The sequence below is a fragment of the Saccopteryx bilineata genome, chromosome 6 (genome assembly GCF_036850765.1).
Source record: "Saccopteryx bilineata isolate mSacBil1 chromosome 6, mSacBil1_pri_phased_curated, whole genome shotgun sequence".
Lineage (NCBI taxonomy): Eukaryota > Metazoa > Chordata > Mammalia > Chiroptera > Emballonuridae > Saccopteryx > Saccopteryx bilineata.
Genome location: NC_089495.1, coordinates 154,930,226 through 154,941,686, shown reverse-complemented (window position 1 = coordinate 154,941,686; position 11,461 = coordinate 154,930,226). Strand labels below are relative to the sequence as shown.

The following is an 11,461-nucleotide window of genomic DNA, read 5'->3' as shown; positions in this document are numbered from 1 at the left end:
TGAAAACGGGTGTCCAAACAAACAAGGTACACATGTGTTCATAATAGCCCTAGTCACAATAGCCAAAAGGTGGAAGAACTCCAATGTCCGCCAGTGGATGAATGGATAAACAAATAGTGATATTATGTAGTAATACAATGGAACAGTGCTCATAAAAAAAAAATGTAGTATGAATATGTGCTACAATTTGTATGAGTCTTGAAAAATAGGCTAAGTCTTAAGAAGCCAAACAAGGGGTTTTATTTCATATGAAATATCCATAGGTAACTCTATCGTAGAGACAGAAAGGGAATTGGTAGTAGTCAGGAGCTGGGGAAAGGGAGAATGGGAAGTAATTGATCAATTGGTACCGGTTTCCTTTCAGGGCAATGAAAGTGTTTGGAATGAGATAGAGATGGTGATTGCACAGCGTTGTGAATGTACTAAATGCCACTGAAAATGGCATTGAAAATGGTTCATTATATGTCATGTGAATTTTACATCAGTAAAAAAAAAAATCTTAATTAAAGAAAATTAGTGTCATAGTTACAGCGGCCCTGGTGCCTCATAAGGGTGCCGCACCTTATCCTCTATGTAGCAAGCATCTGTTGACTTGGTGAACAACACCTGTCCCTTCTTCTAGAACCTGCTCCTGCGTTGTCCTCTGAGCACCTGTTCCCACCATGCTCTCAGTCCAGATGCCAGTTGCATGAGTCAGTGAATTCCCTTTCCTCGTTTTCTCTCACTTGCCACCCAAACAATCCTGACAGATAGCTTCAATGTTTCCATGGAGCAGACCCTAGCTTACGTCTGAGTAAATTTTGGGGGATGGCCGAGAGCTATTCATGTTGCAGTTTGAAAATTCTGGCTTCGCCCTGGCCGGTTGGCTCAGCGGTAGAGCGTCAGCCTGGCGTTCAGGAGTCCGGGGTTCGATTCCTGGCCAGGGCACACAGGAGAAGCGCCCATCTGCTTCTCCACCCCTCCCCCTCTCCTTCCTCTCTGTCTCTCTCTTCCCTTCCCGCAGCTGAAGCTCCATTGGAGCAAAGATGGCCCGGGCGCTGGGGATGGCTTTGTGGCCTCTGCCTCAAGCGCTAGAATGGCTCTGGATGCAACAGAGCGACCCCCCAGATGGGCAGAACATCGCCCCCTGGTGGGCATACCAGGTGGATCCCGGTCGGGCACATGCGGGAGTCTGTCTGACTGCCTCCCCGTTTCCAGCTTCGGAAAAACAAAAAAACAAAAAAAAAAAAAAAAAAAGAAAGAAAATTCTGGCTTCTATCTGTACAGAAAACTTTAACTTTCAAGGTACACTTGAAGTGTTATTTTTTATCATGGTGATAGTTGCACAACAACAATGTAAGTGTACTTAATGGTTAAAAGGTACATTTTGTTATGTTTGTTGTACCATTATTTAAAATAATAAGCCCTGGCCGGTTGGCTCAGCAGTAGAGCGTCGGCCTAACATGCAGAGGACCTGGGTTTGATTCCCGGCCAGGGCACATAGGAGAAGCGCCCATTTGCTTCTCCACCCCTCCGCCGTGCTTTCCTCTCTGTCTCTCTCTTCCCCTCCCGCAGCCAAGGCTCCATTGGAGCAAAGATGGCCCGGGCGCTGGGCATGGCTCTGTGGCCTCTGCCTCAGGCGCTAGAGTGGCTCTGGTCGCAATATAGCGACACCCAGGATGGGCAGAGCATCGCCCCCTGGGGGGCAGAGCACCGCCCCTGGTGGGCGTGCCGGGTGGATCCCGGTCGGGCGCATGCGGGAGTCTGTCTGACTGTCTCTCCCTGTTTCCAGCTTCAGAAAAATGAAAAATAAAATAAAATAAAATAAAATAATAAGTATTATTTTTCTGATTATAAAATGAATATGTTCATAATTTAAAAAACTTTAGGACAATATAGAAAAGTATAAAAAAGAAAATAATTCATCACTCATAAACTCTCCTCCAAGGTTAACAACTGCAAACACTTTGCTATATTTTCTTATAGCTCTCGTAGTTTGCTGTGTCTATGTATATAATTTTATTTTTCCTAAAGTAGACCATATTATATAAATTTTTCTATGTCCAAATTTTTACTTAACTATCTAATACACAAATAATATTTATATACTATGAGCAGCTTTCTGTATCCTTAAGTTGAAAACTTGGTTTTTAATGGCTGTATAATATTCCATCCTATGGATATAACATACTTATCCTAATTGATTCCCAAATGGAATAGATATTTAGGGAGTTGCCTATTTCTGTCCATCATAAATAAAGATATGAATACTGATAATTAGATTGATAGAAAAGAGATTATTGGGTCAAAGGGTCCTAACAGTTTCAATGCTTTTGATCCCTACTACCAGACCATCCCTTTTTTCAAGCTTTAGTCACTGGGTAGGGCAGTCAAGTCTGAGCCAAAGGGCCTCCTAAGCTGACCTCAGGCTGGAGGACTGTCATGGCTGGAGGGGACACATCTGGCTTCTCAGTGGGCATAGCTGCCTTCCCATATACTACCTGCTTAGAAAACCAGTCTCACTCCTATCATTCAAAGCTTTTTCATTAACTTTAAATCCAGGACATGGCCCTTCTATATAGAGACTATACCTAGAGTCAGGAGACTGGGAAGGTGGCTGGAGCCGGGCCTTGCCTTCTCTGTTCTGAAATAGGAGCTCCACTCTCATTCCTTCCTGGCCTTCCCTGCTCCTCCCTCCCACCCTACCCTCCAGGGTTCTTGGGCCCTTTGTTTTTGAGGCTCTGCCCCTACCATGCCACTGATACCTACCCAGCAGGGCTCCGGATCTTAGATGAACTGAGCGGCACCTCTTCCCTTGGAGCCATCGAGAAGTCTGCTGGGCTTGCAACCATCACAGTCCTATTCTTCTCCTGGCCGGAACTTCTGGAAGTTCTCTAAGGAGCTGTCATGTGTCACTGGCCCTATTGAACACCCCAGCTCCTGAGAAGCCATGCCGAGGGGAGCACAGATCAGCTTATCAGATGAGATTGGCATCTCCCTGAGTCCTGAGGGTCTGGATCACCAGAGAGGCAGTTTTTAGAGGGTTCAGTAGAGAACAAGGAAAAGTCTAGGGCTAATGAGTCTGCAATCATCTTTTAAAAGCTCCCCCTCTCCCCACCCCAGGGACCTGATGTCATGGCCCTGCAGGGAGCTGTCCAGGTGCTGACCTGTTTGAGCACCATCTTCCTGGACCACCTTCAACCCTTGCCTGCCAAGGTCTCTTTCTTCCCTGTCCTCACTGTCTTCAGCCCCCTGGGGCCTTCACTTCAGTGATATTTTCTTTAATACCCTGCAGCTTCTCAGCGGTCAAAACGGAGAGCAGTCTTCATTTTGTTGATGGACTCCCCTGCCCTCGGAACTGTTGTATAAGCAATAATCTAGTTGCCAAGGGGACAAATTAGGAGAGCAGAGGCCCAACAGCTGGTCTTCGAGAAGCAGGGAGCACAGCTTGGAGAATGGCCAGTGGGATGTAAACAGCCATGTGGATGTTCCAGGTTCCAGGTTTCACACTCTGCTGTGTTGAGAGAAGGAGGGGACACGTTCTACCCTTTAGAGGCCTGAGAGGCACATGGGACTGAGGGGTATCACCCTGGGCCACGGAAAACAGTTCAGGCCGAACTGAGGGTGATGGAAAAGGACAGATGTGCTGGGGTCTGAATGATGGGGACCAGTGAGGCAGAGCCAATGTCCCTGTCAACCCCTCCACCAGCTGCAAGGTCAAGTCCAGAAGAAGAGAGGGAATTTATAAGCCTGAATAAATCTCAGTAATGAATCTCACCTGGAAGTTTAGCATACCCTAAAGCACAGCTCCTCCCCTTCTAGGTCCTTGCCAACCAGCTTGCTGGGAAACATCATCTGGTGACCCAGCCTCCCTTAAGGAAAAGCAGAGATTCATTTCCCTGCTTCTTAAAGTCTAGTATTCCTTGAGCACTGGACACCTCATGGCCAATGACCCTGTGGCCCTAGTCATCCAGAATGTGTAGCCCCTGGTCTCCCAGCTGAGACTGACCCTGCCTTCTTGGGTCCTGACAGCTGGCCTGAAGATTCTGGCTGCTGTGGTCACTCATGGCATGAATGATGCCAACATGGATGGAATCTGGACGTGCCATTCTTCTGAGTGCTAGAACTTGGCCACTTCTAGGGCAAATTACTTCCTTAAGCCTCCATTTCCTTATCTGGAAATAGGAAAGAGTAGTGCTCTAGCAAGCTCATAGGGTACCTCGCCTCATTTCTCCAAAGGCAGGGAAAATAGGGTGGCAAAGAATGCAGTCACTTCTGCTCATATTGCATTGGCCAAAGCATGCCCCCTGGGCAAGCCTGACTTCAAGTAGGCAAGGGAGAAAACCCCTCCCATAGGAAGGGCACTAAACACCGCGATATATAGTCTCTTCTGGGCAGTACACGTCACGTGGGCCTTCTCCACCAACCCTCTTTCCCCAGAGCAGCCATCTCCCACTTCCCTTCCAAGGGGCCTCGCTGGACCTGCCCTACTCCGAGACATAATTGGGCATCTTCCTGGACTTGAACACAAAGTATATTTTGCAAAATTGTATGTGCCCATGTATATATATGTTTCTAATTAAGACCTAATGCATGAAGCCACCAGATTTGCTCAGATTGGCCCAGAATTCAGAAAAGGCTGAGGTTTTATAAAAATTCTTAACCAATGTGGAATGCATGAATTATTGAAAGGATAGAAAAAGACCCAGGGAGGAAGAGCTGCTCCATTATTCATCAGGCCCAGATCAGAGACGGGGAAACCAACTTCCGTGGAGAGCCCATGTGTTCAACATCACCTCAATGAAGCATCACAATACTCCAGTGAGGTGGGTGCTATACCAACGCCAGCTATGTAATTGGTGGGTTCTGGTGCAAACTGAAAACGCTGCCCCATGTTCAAAAATAATCCAAAATTTTAGGATGGCCAAAGCAGATCACTAAACCAAGCATAGAACCTTTCTAAAAGCAGGTCTGTGTGCACAAGTCACATGCCCATGAAGGCAGCCATGGTTATAGAGGAAGAAATTGGAGCTCAGAGAGGTTAAGTAACTTGTCAATGGTCACACAGGGAGTTAGGAGCAGAATAAGGTTAAAAACCCCCATCTATCTAATCCCAATCACTTTTCTCTCAACCACACCACTGATGAGGCCTCCAGCAGAATGACTGGGGAGGAGGCTATGAGCACCCTTAGAAATTATTTCCTCTTAGAGGGTGCCTTCTGCAGTTAATGGGACTGTTACTTCACCATGGGCATTTCAAGGTGACATGGAGAACAACATCACACAGATCAAAGAGGACGCAGGAAGCAGTGGGCATTCTGACATCCCTCAATCAGCCCACGAGGAAGGACATCCACTGTCCCAGCCCCCCTTCCCCCCTACGCATGCTCAGTCAGTCTGCTTAGCCCCCCAAACACTCTGAAGCTACCTAAGGACATGGCTGCTGCCCAGGAGAGATGACCCTGCAGGACATGGATCACAAGGCAGCGTCTCTGACCTTTGCTGGATTATTAAGTGCAGACCTTGAGGACAATACATCTCCTAGCTGCTGTGCCCATTTTTCATCTTTTCATATCACTGATCCATCTTTACCCATGTTTTTTTGTTGTGTTTTGTTGGTGGTTTTCCCCTTAACAGGTTTAGTTATTCATTTAACAATATTAACTGCACACCTACTATTTGCCTGGCCTTCTGCCTTCAAGGAGTAATTTGCTTACCACCACACAGACAGAAAGCATGATGTTTTGTGGGTTTTTTTTTGCATTTTTCTGAAGCTGGAAAAGGGGAGAGACAGTCAGACAGACTCCCGCATGTGCCCGACCAGGATCCACCCGGCACGCCCACCAGAGGCAATGCTCTGCCCACCAGGGGGGCGATGCTCTGCCCCTCCTGGGCGTCGCTCTGTTGCGACCAGAGCCACTCTAGCGCCCGGGGCAGAGGCCAAGGAGCCATCCCCAGCGCCCGGGCCATCTTTGCTCCAATGGAGCCTTGGCTGCGGGAGGGGAAGAGAGAGACAGACAGGAAGGAGGGGGGGGGGGGTGGAGAAGCAAATGGGCGCCTCTCCTATGTGCCCTGGCCGGGAATCGAACCCAGGTTCCCCCGCACGCCAAGCCGACGCTCTACCGCTGAGCCAACTGGCCAGGGACAGCATGATGAAGATTTAAAAGCACAGACCCTGGAGCCACAGAGACCTGAGCTGCAATCAAGTAATTGCTCTGTGCCTCAGTTTTCCCTTCTGTAAAATGAGATTGTTGCGTGTGCGTGTGTGTGTGTGTGGGGGGGGTGTCAAATGACTTCATATCTGCAAAGTGCTGTAAACAGTATCTAGTGCACAGTAAGTGACCAATAAGTCTTAGATGGCATTGCTATTGTGGTTACTATTATTAAGCAGCAATACCCGTAAGAGCAGCAATTTGAAGGTCTGACCAAATACTGGGGGTTCTTGGCCAAGCCCTACGCGGCGTCCGTAAGCCTCTACTCTCTATCCCAGCCTCCACCCCTCCATCTGCAAATTCCACGAAGGTGCTTCCCCTAGAAGTGTTCTACTCCCGGGGAGGACACCGCGTCCGCAGGGTCCCAAAGCCCGCGGGCGCTCGCAGCGTGAAGGCAGGGAGGCCCCGCCCACGGCCCCGCCCCCAGCCCACCCTCCCTCTCCGAGTTCGCGGCTCCCGCGGCGGCGGCTGCAGCCACAGTCACGAGCGCGGAGCTGTTCGGCGGGACGCGACGGGACGGGCGCCCGGGGAACCTCGCACGGTCCCTACCGCCCGGCACGCGGAGCCGGCGAGGGGCATTGCACCAGAATTGGGGTGGCGGCCACTCCCGCGAGGTAAGAGCCGGGAAGACCGGGAGACCCCGGCTCTCCCATCCTGGGGGCGGTGGAGGACGACCTCCCGCCGGAGCCCCTTGCACTGCGCCCTCGCCCCCAGTTACCGCGCAGCCCGGGCGGGGCCAAGCTGCCCCTGCGCCCATCCTGGCCGGCGCGGCGAAGGTAGAGATAGCGTGGTGGAAGGGGGTGGTGCGGTGTGTGTGGTGTGTGTGTGTGTGGTGTGTGTGTGTGTGTGTGCGCGCGCGCCTGTGTGTGTGTGTGTGTGTGTCCGTGCGTGTCTACGGGATGTGCAGCGAGGTGCTGATACCCCTTTGCCCGCGCTGATGAGCAGTTCTTGTCCACTCCAAAGCTGAGGGCAGACTCCCAGGTCAGACTTGAATGCGGCGGGTCGGAGGGATCCGGTAATGCCAGGGCAAGCCCACCACCACCTGTGGAACTGGGCTGTGGGTGGAATTCCCCACTCACCACAGCCTGTCTGCAGGGTGGCCTCACTTCCCCAGAGGGTCCCCCTGTCCTGGGGCTCCCCCTGCCTGGCTGCAGGGACAGGGAGGATGCCTGGGTCTAGCTGGGTAGGAGGAAGATGCCACCAGGTGGAGATGGACAGTGGGGAGAAGGTGGTGTTGGACATGGGGGTCCACAGGCAGATTCACCAAAAAATTTCTCCAGCTACTCCAATGCCCCTTAGGTTAATTACTTGATCTGGTTCTCTGCCTTCATCCTAATGTGGCCATTGATGTAGATGCAGTTTGTAAAATTTTGTAAGTCAAGTCAAATGATCACTTCCTGGGACCGAACGAGGATTCTGTGAGTCCGAATCCTTCCTTAACAGAGGATTCGGGAGCCTGGATGCCGAGGAAAGAGCTCACACTGTGACCTGTCCGTGTCCCCTTCCACGGGTGAAGAAGCTCTTGTTCAGAGAAGGAAAAGAGTTCACCCATTTTGCACTGGGCAGGTCTCAGGACAGGGTCCCCACGTGGCAGCCTGTCTCAGATTGACAGATGTCGTACTCCACACCGCCCAGGGCACACAAGATGAGACCACCCTCCCAGCCATCTCAGGCTCACTCTCATCACCATATACCCTGGGACTTGATGGATTAACATCCTAGATTGCAGTGGAGGTGGGGGAGGGGTGACTTTGGCCTGGGATCTGGGGTACAGGTTTCAGGACATCGCAGGACCACAGGCAACTTGGTGACAGTTTGGCTGCATCCTTCTGCAGACACCACAGCCACCCTGGCATCCCTGCTGTAGCTGTGCCTCACTTTTCTGCTAACTCGGCAGCTGGAGATGCTCGGGCATCCTGTTCAGGGCCAGGGCCCCAGGGTACCTACAAAGGGTGACATTGGTAGCTGCACCCGAGACATCCCCATCCCAAACTTCTGCTTCCCTCTCACCTGTGGAAGGTAGTGGATGCCCCGAGGAACGGGGCGGAGCTAGGCTGCCCTGCCCACGGGTATCCAGCTCCTGAGAGCCCTGGCGTCCTGGTGGGCCACACCCATGGCCCTGCCAGCTGGCAGCAGGCTTGCAAGAGCTCGGCTATTCTCGGGTTGTGAGTCCGGGTCCAGATTCAGTGATTTGGGGCTGAGATGGGGGAGGGAATGCACTGGGAGAGGATGGCTGAATTATTCACAGTTGGCTGGAAGAGGCTGGCCTTATGTCATGGCAGAAAACATGGGCTCCAACCCCAGCTGGGTCACTGACCGGCGGCCTCTGTTTTCTCATCTGTAACATGGGGCCGGGCCACTGTGGAAAGCAGACACAGATGGTCCTGTGAGCTCACTGGAGGTGTCCAGGGCTGGTTGTCCCTGCTTCCTCTAGCCCCCAGCCAGATTCTCAGACATTGAACTTGAGGGAAGTGACAATGTGGCAAGGACCCCTCATGCCACCCTCATCTAGAGGAGTGGTGTAAGTTTTTGGGTCAGGGTAGCTCACAGATTGAGTTTGGATTCCCAGACAAAAGGTGGAAACCTTGGGACCCAGCCTCTGCCAAGCCCTGCCTTGGGGGGAGTTGGAGCTTCTGCCTCAGGCTTCTAGCCTTCTTGTCCTCCTAGGACCACGCGCCCAGGCCCCCGACACATTCCCGGGTGGTCAGTGGGCACCAGGCAGCTCCTTTATTCCACCCTGGCTTTGGGGTGAGCCTGTTTCCCTGGCAGAGTTGGGGCCAGCTACCTGTGACTTCAGGAGTGCCAGGAAAACCCCTGCCATCAAATACTGTTCTGTTCCCCTAAATCTAGCTGTCTGCTGCCTACTAGTCCACCATTAGACACTCATTCATTTGACTCCTGGCCTTGTACCCGTTTATGTCAGCTACTAAACCCTAGAGCTGATGACTTGTTTAAAAGCTTTCAGGACCTGTGAGGGGAGAGGGAGAGGGCAGAAGGGAGGGGAGGAGAGACAAGGAGGGGAGAGGAGGAGAAAGAAGGTGCCACTGTCCCAGCCTCCTGAGTTTGCAGAGAAAGGCCCAGCAGGGAGCCCCAGGAGGCCCCTGGGAGAAGAAACTGCATGGGGGGGGGGGGCAGGCAGGGAAAGCTGTGAACCTCAAGTGGGGATTCCTGGTGGGAATGTGACCTGGGCAGCCTGCTGAAGGTGCAGGTGTTAGGAGCTTCCAGAAGCTTCCAGTCCTGTGGCTGGGCGGGGCCTCAGCGGCCTGTTTCTGGAGATGATACAGGCCCAAAGGGAAAGCATCCTTCCTTTGCACACTGCCCTCCCTCCCCTTGACAGCATGGCCTCATGGTGTTAAATGTATTCTATAGGTGGTGTTCTCTGCATCTCAAAGCCTGCGCTGGTCAACTGACTAGTTAAAACTGTCAGTAGTCATTTGTGAGGTCAGCAAAAGGCCTGAGCTGAGCTACACCATGGGAAGGTCAATGCTTGTGCCTTCCTGGATATCCTATAGCCCTCTGTTACCCTTTCTCAAAAGAGCAAACACACCGGAATGCATTCTGACCCGTGAGTCCCCGGGCTCTGAGAGGCAGCTGGGATGCCCCTAAAAGGCTGTGCAGGTGGTTCCTTACTCTGTAGGGCACATGGTCCTGTGTTTTCCAGTGGGGGGGGGGTGTTGGAGGTTCAGGGGGTAAGAACTGACAGTCGCTGCCCAGGGAGCCCACAGGCAGGCTTTATGTGGGGAGGGGCAGGCTGGCGTCACTCAGGTTCTCAGGGGACCTGAAACATGGACTGGTCCTGGCTCATGATGGCCCAGCAGTGATCATCTGCCTGCAGCCCGGTCTGGGTGCTGCCGAGGGCAGAGCTCAGACCAGGGGGAAGAAGTTATGGGTCACCAGTATGACCTACTGGCCATCAACTCCCAAATATAGACCATTCTTAAAGATTATTCTGGACTATATTCGTTCTCAAATAATAAGAAGGCTGATGACATGACAGCTCTTCTTCGTGCTTCCCTCACAATCACCTGTGAGCACCTACTGTATACATGCTAGCTACCGCTGTGAGTGCCGGGCACACAGCTCTTCTTCGTGCTTCCCTCACAATCACCTGTGAGCACCTACTGTATACATGCTAGCTACCACTGTGAGTGCCCGGCACACAGCTCTTCTTTGTGCTTCCCTCACAATCACCTGTGAGCACCTACTGTATACATGCTAGCTACCGCTGTGAGTGCCGGGCACACAGCTCTTCTTCGTGCTTCCCTCACAATCACCTGTGAGCACCTACTGTATACATGCTAGCTACCGCTGTGAGTGCCCGGCACACAGCTCTTCTTCGTGCTTCCCTCACAATCACCTGTGAGCACCTACTGTATACATGCTAGCTACCGCTGTGAGTGCCCGGCACACAGCTCTTCTTCGTGCTTCCCTCACAATCACCTGTGAGCACCTACTGTATACATGCTAGCTACCGCTGTGAGTGCCCGGCACACAGCTCTTCTTCGTGCTTCCCTCACAATCACCTGTGAGCACCTACTGTATACATGCTAGCTACCGCTGTGAGTGCAGGGCACACAGCTCTTCTTCGTGCTTCCCTCACAATCACCTGTGAGCACCTACTGTATACATGCTAGCTACCGCTGTGAGTGCCCGGCACACAGCTTTTCTTCGTGCTTCCCTCACAATCACCTGTGAGCACCTACTGTATACATGCTAGCTACCGCTGTGAGTGCCCGGCACACAGCTCTTCTTCGTGCTTCCCTCACAATCACCTGTGAGCACCTACTGTATACATGCTAGCTACCGCTGTGAGTGCCGGGCACACAGCTCTTCTTCGTGCTTCCCTCACAATCACCTGTGAGCACCTACTGTATACATGCTAGCTACCGCTGTGAGTGCAGGGCACACAGCTCTGGCACTACTGGCATCTGGGGATGGGTTATTCTTTTGAGGGGGTTTGCCCTATACATTGTAGGATGTCAGCAGCATCCCTTCTCCCGCTGAGACAACCAAAAATGTCTCCAGACCTTGTCAAATGTTGCCTGGGGGGTAAAGTCACCCCCTGTGGAGACCCACTGGGAATAGAGCTGTGAACAAAACAGGCCAAATTCAATGCCCTTCCCTTTGGAGTAAGCACTCAGCAGAGGGAGAGGAACAATAAATACGCTGAAGAAGGAACCAGTGCAGGAGGCCGCCTGGTGCAGCTGCAGAGAAAGACAAGGCCAGGTTGGAGGTTTGAGAGAGAGAGAGAGAGAGAGAGAGAGGGAATG

The 11,461-nt window shown here is 52.0% G+C and overlaps 1 protein-coding gene and 1 non-coding gene across 5 annotated transcripts in view; both read left to right on the top strand.

Annotated features, from left to right (window-relative positions):
• The first annotated feature begins 1,402 nt into the window (after nt 1-1,402).
• TRNAV-AAC (transfer RNA valine (anticodon AAC)) lies at nt 1,403-1,478 on the top strand. Its single transcript has one exon. It is a non-coding gene; the product is annotated as a tRNA-Val (tRNA).
• Nucleotides 1,479-6,660: 5,182 nt separating this feature from the next.
• Nucleotides 6,661-11,461, top strand: part of CACNG5 (calcium voltage-gated channel auxiliary subunit gamma 5) — a 46,405-nt gene continuing 41,604 nt past the window's right edge. For all 4 annotated transcript variants that reach the window (XR_010726121.1, XR_010726122.1, XR_010726123.1 and 1 more), the window contains exon 1: nt 6,661-6,805. The gene's annotated coding sequence lies outside the window, so the exon portion shown is untranslated. The remainder of the gene's footprint in view (nt 6,806-11,461) is intronic.